The sequence below is a fragment of the Lonchura striata genome, chromosome 15, assembly GCF_046129695.1.
Source record: "Lonchura striata isolate bLonStr1 chromosome 15, bLonStr1.mat, whole genome shotgun sequence".
In the NCBI taxonomy this organism is placed as follows: domain Eukaryota; kingdom Metazoa; phylum Chordata; class Aves; order Passeriformes; family Estrildidae; genus Lonchura; species Lonchura striata.
Window position 1 is genome coordinate 6257230 of NC_134617.1, and position 16437 is coordinate 6273666.

The following is a 16437-nucleotide window of genomic DNA, read 5'->3' on the forward strand; positions in this document are numbered from 1 at the left end:
GCTGAGGAGGAAAAGGGTTTCCTGCTCATCCCAAACCCCTCCCTGAGTTATTGAGAGGTTCTCAGTGAAATAAGAAAAAGCACCAGGTCAACAAGTCAGGTTAAGCTCTGGCAGGAATACACCCTGCAGCTTCCTCAAGGCTCACACATCTTCTCTGCAAAACTTTTCCTGTCCTTAGCAAGGCTATTTTGGAAAAGAAGGCAGATTAGAAAGCAGGCGCTCGGGCATTTCCCAAACACAAAGCTGCATTTTTTGGAGGACGCCCAACGGAAATCTTCTGCCCTTTTTGAAATCCTTCCTCCTGCTTCTCTCTGCTGCAATTATTCAGCACAGATTTGCAAAGAGAACCTGAGGAGAAAATGTCAATGTTTCTGTCTGAAAAAGAAATTTCACCCTCCTCTTTACGTAATTTGGGGGATCAATAGTTGCAGGAAGCCACCCACATCTTTCCTTAGAAACATGGCAAGTTGTTGGAGCTGGAGGGAGCTGGCTTATCTCAAATGAGGACAAAGAGAAAATTGCCCAAAATAGCCCCAGCCCAGCGTGGGTTGACAGAGAACCCCTTGGGGTGGATCTGCATCTCCCCACTCCCATTTCCTCACCCTATCCCTAGGGAGCAGGTTTCTGGGGCAGCCCAGTCATGTCCATCCAACACCAGAGCTGCTGTGACAATTCACTGGGGGAGTTGGTACTTCCCTGAAAACATTTTTCTTCCAATCGGGAGCGCTTTCCACGCACGGGCATCTCCTGGAAGTGACGCCCACGGCCCCGGCATTCCCCAGGCAAGCCCTTCCTTGCTGGGACCCGAGCAGTGGTGTTCCCTGAGGACACACTGCTGGGAAAGGGCCACCCACAGCACCCAAATACTGAGTCAGGAATCTGCTGCCTCGCTGGGGCCAGCCTGGGCCCTGCACAGCGCTGGGGGAACAGCAGCAGAGCTACAGAGAGCAGCCTCCTTCCCCAGGACACAGCTCCTGGGCTCTACCAGCAGCACAGGAGGGGAATATTTAGGACTACCATGGATCTCTAGCAAAAGCTGCTGGGCTGATCCTGTCTGTTGGAATGCCAGCCAGGTAGGATGGGTATCATTTCCTTGGGTGCATCACTGTGCTGGCAGTAACAAGCAGCGACACCAGCCATAGCCACAAAACCAGGCTGAGATTGCCCCCACCTGCAAACAAAGGCTGTAAAGAGGGATGAGGGTCATTTCAGATAGTATTTCAGGGGTGCAGCTCCAGAGGCTGCCCAAACTGGGCACCAGTGCCCAAGTCAGAGTCCCAAGAAGCAGCTGCTCACTGTGCCCATCTGAGAGGCTCCCCATGCTTCCTGATGGCAGCAAGTCACTATGAGAATCTGCAAAATGGTGCTGGGGAGGGAATAACAACAACAACAACAACAACAACAAAAATCCTTCAATTCACAAAGTGTTGAAATCTGGCAGCAAGGAGATCTTTTGCTCAGCTTCTCTTCCTGCCCACTCGCTGGCGAGTGATGCACAGCCCCCCCACCTGCCTTTCTCACACCCTGTCACCCTCCCCCCCCAGCTATTGAAAAAAGGAAAACTAAAGTTAACTTTCCACGTCCCACACAAATATTTTTGGCAGGCGTTGCTGGCATTCAGGCTGCTGAGCCCGGGGGAGACAGGGTCTGCTGAAAGTCTTTGTCTCCATCTGCTCCCGGCACCCGGCTGGGGGTCTGCAGTGCCTGGGCTGCTCTGTCCCAGACACGGAGCAGGGCTAGGAGGTGGCACAGCTGTAAAAAAACGGGGTGCACTTCCAGGACAGCCCTGGGGACCGTGAGTGGCCCAGCCACAGGAGTGCCATGAAGTGGGGGGGCAGATTCACACCCAAACTTTGGCTCTGTTCCCTCTTTCCCGTGTTGTCCTCAGCCACATCCCTGCCCCGCGCTGGGTTTCCATCACCACGAAACGAGGCGGGAAGGGGTGCGAGAGCTGTCCCGGCACAGCGGGGCTCTCGGGTTTCCCCGGGTCAGGCAGCGGGTCGCTGTCACTCAGGCAGGACCCTGCTGCCCAGACTTGCAGTCCCCAGCTCCAGTCACAAGATCGACCCAGTCCCTTTCCAAAATAGCCCAGCTGCAATGTATACATCTGGGGAGCTTTACACCTCCCCTGTGCCAGCAGCTGAATGTCCCCTCAGGGGAGCTGGGCACCTTCCCTCTCCACGTGGCACCTTCCTCCCGTGGCCCTTTCCCTCAGAGAGACGGGGTGGCTGCATCCCCCAAGGGCAGCCCCACATCCCTGTGTTTGTGTAAGGGAGCACTGCCCTCACAGCTGACACCGGAGACACCTCGGGTGTCACCCAGCAGCATTTGGCTGCCCTGTGCTCAGCCACTCTCCCGTCTGCTGCAATCCAATCTCCCTCCCAGCTCCCTGGGTACCTGGCCAGCACGGCTGAGCTGTGTGCTGGGGGAAGGCACGGCCGAGCTGCCGGTGGGGTGATCTCCCTTGCACAAGGACCCCACTGCTAAACCCCAAAGCCCTGCACGGCTGGGGCCGGGGTGGTGTCACCTGTGCCACCCCAGCATCCTTCCATGGGAGAGCAAGGCTGCTTACAGCCAGAGGGGATGGCAGCAGCAGGGGCACAGCTGGGCTGTGCAGGCGGAGGGAGAGGAGCTGACAGGATCCAGTGCTCAGGGAAGGGGCGCAGGGAAAGTGGGATGGATGTGACTGCTCCCCCGGCATGGCAAGGGATGCCTGCTCCCTGGCAGTGAGGACGGGCATGGCCGCTCCTGGCTCGGAGCAGGCAGGCACAGCAGCCGGCAGCGGGCTGGGGAAAACAAAAGCCTTTTGCAAGCTCTGATTTACTACCTGACGGAAACCGGGATGGAAAAAACAACATTCCTGAATTCCTGTCCCCGTGCAACCCCTGCGATCCCTGCACCCCAGCCCTCCTGTGGGACACGGGCTGGCAGGTGGGTGCCCTGTGCCTCATTCCGTGCCCACAGCGGGTGGGCAGAGGCAGCAGAAGGAGTGCTGGGCATGGGCACGGGGGCTGCGGGCACCAGGGCAGCGGGCGCGAATGAGCGGTGAGCGAAGCAAGGGAGGAGGAGGAGGAGGAGGATGACAGTGGCATCCCGGCCAGCTGGACCATGTCCCCTCCCTCCCCACCCCGCGCTGGAAGGAAGGGCTGGATGTGGGCTGACCGCATCCCTCTGCACTGCTGCCGGCTCCCAGCCAGCCCTGGGCCTGTCCCCCCGCGGTCAGGGAGGAGCTGAGCACGGTGCAGGCTGGGCTGGACTCAGGGTGAAATGTATTTTGGTATTTTGTACCCCGGCACAGCCATCCCAGCCCAGCCCCGCAGGGTGTTTGCCCCACTCCACCACCCCCATTCCACGGGGGTTTAGGTCAGGTTTTGGTGCTCAGCACACCCACTCCCCCCCTGCCACTGCTCAGCCCATGTTCCAGTCCCAGAATCCCAGAAACCCTGATGCTCCACAGAGATGTGCATCCATCAAACATCAGTCTGTGCACTCCAGCCAGGCAGCACTGATCCTGCTCTGCCCTCCTGGCTGGGTTCAGAAGTGAATCCACCCCTTCCTGCCATCCCTAGGGGACCCATCTGACCTGAGGGTCCCAACCAGACAATCCTGGGAGCTGCCCATGCCCTGACTACAAGAAGCCCCACGCAGGGCAGGTCCCAGCCTGTCCTGCCCTTTGCTCAACTTGAACCCTGACCCCAGCTCCAGCTGCTGCATTCCAGGGAATGAGGACACCCCAGTCTGGCTCGTCCAGCTGCCTCAAGCCCTTCTCAGTGCAGCTCTGGGGAGCAAAGTACCAGGTTTGCCATGTCCCACCAGCCCAGCCTGATGCAAGCATGGTCACCAGGGGATGGCCATCCTGAAGGTCCTCTGGACCCTACTGCTGTGGCACAGAGGGTGACCAGCTGGAGCCTCAGCAGGTCACTACAGGAGCCAGGGACGAAACTGCAGCTCAGCCTTTTCAAAGCTCAAATGAAATGCAAAAAACAGAGAGGTCCAAGACAGAAGATGAATTGAAAAATCAAGCTCTGGTCAGTGTGTCACAGCTGTCCCCAGGACTGGCACCACCATGGCTGCAAGGTGAGCTGGGTTGGCAAGCCAGGTTCTGGCAGTTTTGGGCTCCACACATCCTTGTCTGCCTGGGGCAGCTCACCTTCATCACCCATCCTGCAGGAACATCCTGGCTGTGCAGCCACCAGCTCTCTGGCATAGCAAGTCCCACACCCAAATTTCCCCTCAGAGCTCCAGCAGCAGCTGCCAGAGGGAGAGAAGGGAGGGCGGGCTGGCACAGTGGCGCCTTCACGCATTTCCCAAGCAATACCAATGCTTGGGAGGGGAATGAAGGAACTCTCACTAAACAAAATCCTGCTCCTGGAGGCAAGCACTATGGGGATGGTGTCACCCCTGGATATCAGATGCCTGTTGATGGTTGTGCCAAAAACCGTATTGGGTGGGGAGGACAGGGCAGCCTCTGCAGTGGGGCTGGGGTTCACCGTGCAGTGGGGTTGGAACTCATCCCACAGCCATGAGATGAGTGGGATGAATTTCTGGCAGTGGAGTTATGGCTCATCCTGCAGCCTTGCTGGCCCCAGGGAGCTCAGCCTCAGCAGACATAAAGCACAAAACAGCAACTAAGCAGAAAACCCCACAGGGGCTCGAAAATCCAGTTTAAACAACCTCTGAGCATTCAGGGCTGCCTGAGCTGGGACAACTGAGTCTGAGCATCTTAACTCCTCAGGCTCCAAACCAGGCTGCAGAACTTCCCAGGTAACCCTGAGGGCTGGCACAGCCACTGCTGGATTTCACAGCCGTGTTTGACATTGTCACAACTCTGCCCAGCTCCTCCTGAACAGACAAACGAGGGGCCGTGACCTGGGGCTGTCAGGATCAGGGCATGAGACCTGCCAGTGCAGAGATCCAAGGTCAAAGCAGACCTGACAGCTCAGCCAAGGTTTGCTGAGCCCAGCAGCTCTGTCCTCCCCACTGTGACCCCCCCAACACTGTCATCTGCAGGCGTCCCTGAAGCCCTAAAGCTCCCTGAAGAACAGAACTGTGCTGCTAACAAACAGGGAGCAGCTCCCTGCTGCCTCTCAAACCTGCAGCTCTGGCCAGTGTCTTGGCCCCCAGCTCTGATCCCAGGGGGGAAGGATGGGAACTGGGAGCAGAGATGGGTGCACACAGCCTGGGAACTGCCAGGAGCAGGATAAAGGACATTTTAACAGCACAGTGACAGAGTGCACACAAGTACAGGCTTTGGCCCCTCTGAGCCCCACGGGCGGCTCGGGTCTGTCCATGGGAAACAAAGAGCATCCCGGGGAAGGGAGTGTTTTCTTTCCAGACCAGGAAAGCAGCCAAACCCCAGCACATGCCCATTCCCAGGCCTTGGCCCCAGCAGCACAGCAGGCTGGTGGCCTTGGGACATGAGGTCCTTTCCCATCTAGCTCCCTCAAGGCTGAGAGCCCGGCCAGTCCAGGCGAGGCAGGAGAGCAGCTCTGCTGCTTGTGGGGGCTCCAGAGGTCCCTGAGGCCAGGGCACAACCACCACCCTGCTACTCAGAGGGGTCCCCAAGCATTTTGGGCTGGGGCTGTGTGTGTGTGTGCTCAGCAGTCTGGCTCTCCTTCTGGCAGAGCCGCGTGTGCAGTAGGAATAAACACACCGTGGACACATCCAAGCCAGTGCAAACAGCCCCTGACCGAGCTGCTCTCTCCCAACACTCTGTTTTTCTTTCTCTGCTTTTCCTTGTCTCTCTTAACCCATTCAGGAGCCCGGGGGACCTGTGCCCGCCTGCCCTAGGAGCTGCTGGAGCCAAACCCCATGAAACCCTGGGAGTCTGACCCCGAGGAAGGGCCGGGACAGCAGAGAGCCCCAGGGCACAGGGCTGGTTTTGCTCCCCTCAAGTCCCCTGGCTGTGGTTCTGCTCTCTCTTCTTCCCCCCACTCCTTTCTCCCCTCCACAGCTCATCCTTTCCCCAGCAGCTCCGGAGGGTCCTGGGGAAAGGAAAAGGGCTGCTCCCCCTTCCAGCTCCCAGCTCACCCAGCCAAGCACGGGCTGGGTGCTGGCAGGGGCACCTCACTCTGGGCAGGACAGAGGAGCCGGGAGACACCCATCGTGAGGAAAGCACTCCGGGGAAGCCCCCCTCCACCCCCCGCTCTGCCGGGAGCCCTCTCCATCCCGGAGGTTGCCGTGTCCTGTGACACCGCCCTGTCCCCGTGGTCACCGAGAGCCATGCCCAGCCAGCATCCCGCTGGGATGGCCACGGAGCCCAGCGCACCCCTGGTGAGCCCAGAGATGCTCGCACTCGCCACGCTCACCTCTTTCTCTTCCCCTTTTCTCCCGTGGGGAAGTAAAGCCGGCTGCTTTCCATGTGCTCGGGCTGAGCCCGGGGGAGGTCGCGTCCCCGCTGCCCCGCCGTGCCCGAGCCGGGTCCCGGCCGGAGCTGCGGCCGGCGGCGCCCGGGGCTCCTCGGCTGCTCCGCTCCAGCCGCGCAGGGCAGGGGAACGGGGGAGAGGGGAGGGAGGAGGGGAGGGGGGAAATGAAACTTTAATAGCACAGAGCCCCTTTTGTTTCCCAGCATATGGGATATTTCATACATGCTGAAGGCATTAACCACCTATATTCTTCAAGCGCTGGCGGCGGCTGGGAGCACAGCCCCGCGCTCAGCTCGGGGCACAGCGCCTGCCCTGGGGGGCTGCAGGCTGCAGCAAGCAGCCCCTCTGCCGGGCACCCCTCCCTAGAAGCGGGGAGACCCTAAATTACAGCCTGGAAAACTCCTCTGCTTCACCCAGGATCACCCCCTGCACGGTTTTGTCCCCCTCAAAAGAGCAACCAAGCCCCCAGACTCGAGGCCAAGCAAAGGATGTCCCTTTCCCTGTTTTTTGGGCATGCTGTGAAGTGGGGGAAACTAACCCCACCATGCCCGGGGGTCTGAGACCCAAAACATCCCTCCTGCCTGGGGACGTGGCAGAGCCCAGAGGTCCCGGGAGCTGTGACTAACAGTGGCAGGGAGGGGCTGAGGAGGGCTGCTGGCTTGTCCCCTCCCTGCCCGAAGCCCAGGGACACTGGAGCATCCCTGGAGCAGCAAGCAGGCAAGGTGCTGACAGGGAAGGGCTGGGAAATATCCACATGGGCTATCCTCCTCATGCTGTTTATCCATTTTCTCCCCTCTGTGTCCCATCGTGGTGCCTGTAAAATGGGTGACACCATCTTTGCAAGTAGGGAAGGGACATCTCCAGGTCCTGAGCACAGACAGTGGCTGCCACTGCCCCCTGCAGCCCCCACCAGCCACCTCAATGTGGGACGGGAACACCTAGAGTCCTTGGCACTGCATCCCTCCCTTATTCCCATAGCAGAGATGTTGGCTTCAACCTTCTGGGCAGGAGAGGACATCTCCACACTGGTGGCAAAATTCCAAGTGTGGTCTGAGATGGAGGGGGACACATGTGTGCTCTGTTTTCACCAGATTGGGTGGATTCCTCAGCACTGGGGCTCTTCATTGGTGCCCACTCCATGATGGCACCCATGAGGGATCCCTAAGTGGGCTCCCCTTCACCAGCCCTCGTGTTTTTGGCCAGTCAGGAGAAGGAAGGCATGAGCCCACTCACCCAGGGTGAAGGGATATGTTGTCCATGCCAGAGAGCCACAGCTCCACTCGTCCCTGAGCCCCCAGCCCTGCACTACACAGCATGCCCAGTAAATCCTTACTTTGTCCAGTGTTTATCCAGTCACACTCTAATTTGAAATAAAAAACACAGCCAGTAAAAGGCCTTTATAGCTCTTCAGAGCTCATAAACCGGCAGCGCTGGCGGACGGGGGCCAGATGATTGGGGGCTGCTAGGAAAATTTATTGCAGATTTTGGTAACTTAAACATTACAGCTCTGTGAGCCCCGGGGCTGGTTTGCTGAGCAGCTCCCAGCAGCAGGGATGGAACAAGGGATGCTTTATTGGGGAAGGGAAGGGGGGGGCTGACAGGTCTCACCCAGACCCACAGTTAACATCCACCCAGATTTAGACTGGCTCGTTTTTAAGGCAAGGTTTAGCATAGACTGAATCCGTCCTCGTGCCAGGAGGGAGTGCGTGTCCAGGATCCTGTCCTCATGTCCAGGGCTGCTGGACACAAGGCTGCATCACCTTGGGATGAAGACAGCCCTCAGCAGCATCCCAGGGAGATGACCAACGGGACTGTGCCAGCACCTCCTTGTGCCAAATCCCCTGGCTCAGTGGGCAACCTTGCACCAAGCCCTGCTGTGGGCAGGAAGAGCTGGGATGGGCTGGCCAAGCTTGTCGTGGGAGTCTGTAGAATTTGGAGAGAATAAGAGGAAGTGGCCGGGTGGGGAGCGTGCGAGGGAAGGCGGGTAGCAGGAGGGAAGGCATTTTTTCCTTGCCAGTGTCTTGGCTGATTCGGTGTGAACTGCTATAAATTTGTTCCTTATCTCTCAGGCCATTTAATGTTTTCATGAAAAGAAAATAGTCTGCAGGAAAAAAAGCTCGCTGATAAAAGATCCCTTTGGCATTGGGAGGAATGTTAAATGTCTCTAATCAGCAGGGTCTGGGGCTTGGAGTGCTTCTGGAGCTGGCAGGGAGCTGAGAGGTTGTGGAGACTGGGCAATGCTTGGAGCAGACTCTCCCAGCACCCTCCCAGGTCTGGGGGGAGTCAGCATCTGCACCCCTGGGTGCCCCTTGTGCTATGAGAGACATTCTTCTTGGGAAGAATGCTTCCAGCCACTTCATCCTGCAGGCTTCAACATAAACCAAATACTGACAGAGAGAATACAATGTGGGAATATGATTGCAAATTCTATGGCAGAAAATATATGAATCCAAATCCTTCTTGACTGCTTCCCAGGAGATGGGCTGTGCCAGGGACCCCCACTTGTCTTTGCACTTCCAGGATCTTCATTCCTTGCCTGTGCCTGAACCCATGGGGAGGCTAGAGGGAAGCCCCAGAGCCCCATGTGGCTGGAAGCATTCTTCCAGCTGGCCTACAGACCAGCTGCTGTTTGGATTTACAGTTGCAAAAGCAAATCCTGCATGACTCCCCCTTGGAACGAACCTCCTGGCCCTTACTGACCATGCCTGTGCTCCTGCTGAGGGCTGGGATGCAGGGCTGGAGGCACGGGGGTCACGAGCATCCCTCTCTGCAGGATCAGTAATGCCTGGTTGCACTTCCCATGACGTGTGGGCACTGAGCTGTATTCCTCCAAGCGCTGGGTGATGCAAGCACACCACATGCTGCTGCATCCCTGATAGGAGCATCCCCACCGTGTGGCTCTCTGAGGGCCACCCCACCCTGCAGCCTGAGGCCAGCAGAGCACAGGGACACATGAGCCTCTGAGCTGCAGCTTCACGTCCAGGCTGGAAAACAAACAAGGCAGCAAAGGGGATTTTTCAGGGTGGGAAGAATGGTTATTGATGACTTTCCCCCCTCTCCATTTTTTCCACTTTTGGTAATGTTTCATTTTATACACCAAGAGAGCAGAAATGCCATTTCAAATGAAAAAATCAAACCCTTCTGCTACAACACACTCCCAGCTCAACATCCTCATGCACCAGCACACCTACATACCAGCTTTTCTCCCAAACACAGCCCTGGCCCAGCAGACCCCATTTCCAGGCAGCGTTCCCCCTTGGCCGGTCCCATATCCCAGCATCCTGCCCCCCCTGGCAGCCCTGCTCCCAGCCCCATCCCGCCATCCACATCCCCTCTTCACAGCAAACACGTTTTCTTCCCCATCCATCACGTGGCAGGAGGATGTGCATTCTGGTGCCAGAACACGCACGGCCGGCTGCGCCAGCAGCGCCTGCACGGCTGCACAGAGCTGCTGCTGTGCTGGTGGATCGCAGTTGGCTTTTGTGGGATGGTTTTGGCTCTGCCTGGAGTGGTGGGGAGGAGCCAGGAGCTGGCACTTGCCATCAACACTGACCTGCTGAAATTGGTGTGGTGCCAAGTGTCTCATTCTTTGCTTGGACATCTGTGTGCCACTCTTGCCTCGCTGTGGGGCATTTCTGTGCCATTCAGAGGCAAAATCGTACGTATTTTGTAAAGCTGGGCATTGCTTGGCAGACTGGTAGCAGCACTGGCACCACGATGGCATTGTGGGATGAGGACAGTGACCGTGCATCAGCCCCGGGCACGCAGCATCCTCCTGCCAGGGGGTGTGGGCATGAGGGTCCCAGGCTCTCGTCCCTGAAGTGCCCAGTAGCAGCTCCCCTTGGACTCCAGTGCAGCCCCACTGCTTTTCCTGCCCTCTGGAAGACTCCCCCATCCCACCCCGTCTGCCTCTGACGCAGGCGGCTTCGCTCGCAGACGGGTGGTGCTCACCCCAGCCCCAGCCCAAAGAAAGCCCCTTTGTTCAGCTCAGCCAGAGGGGCCCAGGCGCCGCTGGCCCCACTGACCTCCACCACCCAAAAACACAGTCCCTGCTGTCCCATGGGTCAGGGCAAGCATGAGGACAGGGATAGGGACAGCCCCCGACACCCCTCTTGGGTCAGGGTCAGTGCCCCGGGACACGGGCATGGGTCACAGAGGGTGCAAGGGTATGGAGCTGCTCTGTTGAGCCAAGAGGGATGGATGGATGGATGGAGGGATGCTGTACAGCCAAACCTCTCATCTCATGCTTTTTGAGATGGGCAGAAATCACTGGGAAATAGTGGAGCTGCCAAGCTCACCAGGGTGGGATGGGGAGCGGGGCTGGCGCTGAACAAGCTGCTGCTAATGAGAAACAGGTGGAGAGCCCGGCGTCGCCCCCCTACCCAGTCCTCTCAGCCCTCGGGGTCAGCCTGTATTTTCTTAAGTCCTGATTGCAGAGAAAATTGGAGGCTTGTGTGCCAGTGGGTTCTGGTGTGCTCCAAAGCAAAGGGAGCCTAACAGGACCTGGGTTTAGGTTTGGGAATGATTTGAGACTGTTCTGGCACTTTGCACCCTGGCTGAGCAGGGCACAGGACCCATAGGACGACGTCTGCTCTGATCCTGCTCCAGCAGGAGCATCCCAGCTGGGAATGGCAGCAGCCCATCCAACAGCACTCAACTCATCCCAGATTTGCATGCAGGAGAAGAGGAACCTTGAGCTGCTGAGCCAGAGAGGAAACGAGAGCAGAAAAATGTGATAAACAGCTGTAAAGCCCAGCCCTGGCTCTGTGCTGCTCCCGCCGTCGCGGGTCGGCCCCTCAGACTGTTTATGGAAAGCCCAGTTTGCCGAGAAATCCATCTCCCGTTTCCTGTTGATCGCTGGGAGCCAAGGCCCCTCAGCCAAGGGCTGCCGCCGCCCGCGCACGTCTCGCTGTGAGCCAGAGGAAGGGGCTGAGCACAGGGCAGCTCAGGAGCTCTCAGAACGGGGTGACAGCCCTGGGGGCTGGAGTGTCCCCTGGGAGCTGATCAAAGCTCTCTGGTGAGACAGAAACCCCAGTCCTTCTGGGCATGGAGTAATTGGGAATTCTTCCTCAGGCTACTCAACACCGAGGGGGCATGGGTGGGATGCTCCTACACACCTGCAGATATCCAGGGCTGGGAATGCCCACCCATTTCCAGCAATGACCCCTTCATCCCCTGGTGCTCAGCAATCACATCCAAGCCCCAGACGAGTGCTGGGTCCCCACCTTCGCTGCCTCCCTGCTGCTGTGGCCCACTGGGGCTGTGCTGGAGCCCAAGGCCAGCACCACTGTTGCTGCAGCCGTGCCGGGGAGCGGGGCCGGGCCGGGCTGGGCTGCACATCCATCCTGCCACTCTCAACTGGCTCATCCGCCCGCGGGAGCTCAGCACGGCAGAGCCGGGTGCTGACCTGAAGTGCAGCCGATTCTTTTCTCTGAATCAGGGCAGGGAGGAAGGGAAAAAGGCTGGAGGAAGGAGGGGAGCAGTGAGTGGGTTTTGGCTGCTCAAATCTCCCCTTTTTCCAACTGCTCCAGAGAGAGATGAGGCCAAGGCAGTGCCAGAGGGATGCAGGGAGGCTGCAGTGAGTCATGATGAGGACAGACACAAGGAGAAGGAAGGGGCTGGGAGATGTCAGGCATATGTGTGCCCATGTTTTCACTGGGCTCATCCCAACTAATCCTTGGAGGAAGAAGAAAGAAGGAAAGAAAGAGAAAGAGCTTTCCACCCCCTCTGCCAGGTCCCCTCCCTGAGCTGCAGTTCCCGTTGGGTGGGAATGGGGATGCTTGCCCGGCATGTGCCTGGTCCAGCTCTGAGCACGTGGCCAAATCTGAGACAACCCCCAGGGACGGTCCCATCCCAACAGAGCTGCGGGCCAAGGGCAGATCTGGATCCTGCTGGCTGGGGAGGATGGCTGCACACCAAAAGTCATCTCTGAGTGGTCAAATGGATAAAACAAGCCCATCCCATGGGCAGCTGAGCCTCCCCTCCCCACACTGTCCCCTCCTCAAACCCCATCAGCAATCGCTGTTGCAGGAAATCCTGCTTCCAGCCCTTCCATGGGGCTTCACAGACCCCCCAGCAATCCCAGCACCAGAGCCAGGGAGAACACCCCCCCAGATCCACCCCATCCCTACCCTTGTGCTGCTCCCCACGAGCGGGGGGGTTCATCAGCCCAGATGGGGAGCTGGGGACTGTCACCCATGTGGTCACCAGCTGCTTGGAAACATTTCCCTGGCTCCGGGTTATATGAACAGATTTTTATAATTATTAGCCTTGGTAATTTACCGTAAAATATTTATTCTGGCTCATTCCAAGGCGTTTGATTCGTGTTGGGTCCGTGCTTGGGGGGGGGTGTGCAGGGGGAGCCACGCGGCCGCGCAGGGCTGGATGCTCGCTCCCTTCCTGTATAAATATCCATATGGATGTGTGTGGCCCGGGGAAGAGACCCTGGTGGCAGCCGGGATTGGGGGTCCAGCTCGCCGTGCGGCTCCTCACCCCCTCCTACTGCAATCCCAGCAAGCCCAGCCCTGCCGGACATGGGGCAGGGGAGGGTGGAAGTGATGTCCTGCGTGGAAGGAATACGGGGGAGAGCACCCCGGTGAGGGCAGGTGGGTGGAGGTGGCAGGGAGGGACGAGGGGAGGGTTCCGGGGGTGGCAGCGGCGATCCCAGCACGCCTGGGTGGTCGGCAGAGCCTGGCTGCGGAGGATGGGCTGGGAAGATGGAGTGAGATGGGCTCTGAGCCCCCAGTGCGAGGGGAGAGGACACCCCGGAGCCTGCCCTGCCTGCCCGGCGCTGGGAGCCACGGCACCGCTCTCCCAGCCCGGGGGCTCCGGCAGCGGCGACCCCCAAGATGCGCGGAGAGGCTCCAGCGGTGAAACTCGACCCAGATGTGCAACAGCGGGAACCCTTTAACATCTCCCTGCCCTGTGCTGGAGCTGGAAAGCCCCTCCAACAGCCCTGGCTCCCGCGTTTCTCCTCTCTCGCTCCCCAAGTGTGCCCTGGAAAGGAGCTGCAGATGCTGTCCCAGGGAGGAACAAGGGCAGGGACCCACGGGGGATGCTCCAGCAGCTCTGGGCAGTGCCAGGATCATTGGGGAAGGCAGCAACCCAAAAGCACCAGCAAACAAACAGCACCGAGTCCCCACGGGGCTTAAAATGACAAGTATTAAAATGGTTGAAAATTACAGATTGCGTGGGCTGAGTTCCACCCCCACAGCAGTGCCAGCCCCTTGGCAGTGGGAATGTGCTGGTACCAGCATGGGATTTGCCTCTCCGTGAGCTCAGACAAGTTTCATCCGCATTGACGTGGCCAGAAGGCTGGATTCACTCAAGGAAAAGTTGCCAGAACAGCCGGAATCACACACATCTTGTCACCCTTTGTCCCCCCCAGAGTCTGGAGCTTTGTTTAGTGTCTGCCCTCACTTTTCTTTGGGGCTCAGCATCCCCTCAGAGCCCTTCCTCATCCTCAGCCTCATGATGTGAGAGGACACCCCAGCCTGCCTCCCAGTCTGCCTCCCAGCTGGCCCCTGCATTATTAAACCAGATCCTGCTTATCAGCCTTTATCTTTTTCCACTCATGCAAAACCTGCCTGGTTGTAGCTTTGCCAGCCATCAGCACTTCCAGCAGGAGCCAGAGGACTTTGGGTCACCCCTTTGGTGCTACCCCTCAGTTCATCCCCTTGTGCCCCTGCAACCCCTCGGGGGGGATCAGCCCACGGGCTCCCTGTCTCCAGAGCCCTGGAAGCAACCCCTGCTCCCCCCAGGCTCAGAGCTGCTCCCACACCTGGGAAGGGACCAAGGCGCCTTGCAGGAGGGCAGCGGGGCTGGCAGGTGGGCAAGGAGGGGAGCTGCAGGGCTGGGATGAGGGCAGTGCTGAGGGGGGCACCAGCCCTGCAGCTCTGGGGGCTGGAGGGGCCCAGCTGCCCATCACCACATCTCTGAAGAAACAGCTCTCACAGAACGGGGTTAACTGCAGGCACCGGAAAGCTGGGATTAATGGAAATTGGTTCTAAGAATTTTCCCAGATGGAAGAAACATATTTTAGTCATCTGTCCTTTGACATTTCAAGTCTATTTTGCATCCCCAGCATTTTCTGATTTGGGCTGTGACATTTAAATGGGCAATTTGTGTTTACAGTCTTAGGCATTGTAAATACCTTATATATAAATGTCTTTGCATGTATAGGAGACATTCTATACATTTGTATCTTTGAAACAAGAGCTATAAATCTTTACAGGAAAATATAGATCTACAAAACCATTTATATCAGCTTTGTAGTCACAGGGTAGATGAACATGTTACAGAAATACATTGACTTTTTCAGACACTGGGATTTAGTCTTGTTTTATCACAAAGGGTAAATATGTCATTTCAAAATCATGAAAGGCATTAAAAGAAATATTTTACATGGCATTTATTCAAGGACTTGCTGACTTGCACTGTGTCCCACTCCTAGGCATCATCCCCCTCCAGTCACAGGTCCCATGACAAGGATGCAGCAGTGTCAGGGCTGCAGAGCCAAGGTCCCATCCCAGCAGCCGTGGGGGGACGCAAAGGGACACAGCTCTCCAGCAGGGCCTGGCATGGCCACAGTCCCCTCCCAGCACACAGCACTGTGTAACACCACGTGGAGCCCCAGGAGGCTTTCCACTGCCCCAAATCTGACCTTCCATGAGGGTCCCATCCTCCCAGCAGGAGCATGACCACAGCTAGAGCCTCACCAGCAGCACTTCTGTCACTCCCTGTCTGTGACAAGATCCCCTGGGAGACCCCCAGCTTGGAGCAAAGGGCTGTGGAAGAAGGCAATGCATTGCTGTGTTCACAGTCCTGCCACAATATGAAAAATTTGCAATATCTGCTTTTACCCTCACCTGAGCTGGGGACACTTTTCTCAGGGAGCAGGGCACTCCTCCATGGTCACAGATCTCTGTTATTGATAGGGTGCAAACACAGCCTGCTTCTCCCTGTGAGAGAGCAGTTCCATGGCCTGTCCTGACCCCTCCATGGATTTCAGAGCCAAGGTCTTGGACAGGTCAGTGCCTGCTGGGCTCTGGCCCTTCTGTGAATCTCTGGAGGAGCAGAGATGGGAGGTGGTTACAGAGATGGGGGAGTGACAATGAGATTCCTTCAACCTAAACCCGTGGTATAGACATTGATTGAAATAATTCTGATTTCTTTGTGTCTCATTGTAAAGCTTAATTTAAATGTCGAGGCTCAACAGGCTGTGAAGGCTGGGGACAGCACAGAGCAAATGGAGGAGGAACCCATCCCACCCATAAACTGCTGAGCACCCCCACCTCCATCTGCTTTGGGCAGCCAACACAGAGGAGGCTTTCGAGTCATCCAAGAGTTCCCCAGGCCCACCCTGCTCACCAGATGATGGAAGGCACAATATCCCTTTGCAGGGGTTTGCATCCCAAGTCCCAAGGAGCCAGGGCACTGCTGGCAGCAGGCAGGAGGAGCTGCCTGGGGTGTACCTGCATCCCAACTGCTGCCACTGCCACCTCGTTCCCTGGCAAAACCCCTCTCCAACCCCTCCTTCCCAGGGCTGGGCTTCTTACATAACTGAGGCACCCAGGGGTGGGATCCAGGCCTGGTCTGTACAACTGTGCTGGGGACAAGGGAAGGGTTTAGGGTGCCACAGGTCACTGCATTCAGTGGCACATGCCCATGAGTTACCCCACTGCCTGTGGCCAGCAGCCTCCAGTCCTGTGCCCAGCCAGGTGAGCCCTGCATCCCTGCTGCCAGCATCATCCCTTCCCTGCATCCCTGCTGCCAGCATCATCCCTTCCCTGCATCCCTGCTGCCTGCATCATCCCTTCCCTGCATCCCTGCTGCCAGCATCATCCCTTCCCTGCATCCCTGCTGCCAGCATCCCTCCTGGCAGCTGGGTGGGCTGTGGCATGACCAGCACTCCCTGACCCCATGGGAAGAGCAGCCCAGGCACAGCTGGGTCCCATATCCCTCCTGCAGACATTTCCAGCAGGGATTCACTGGCACGTCCCCAACAGCCAGGAGGATACAGCACATGTTGGGGCATGGAGATGGGATGTGTCAGGACGAGGATACAGGACAC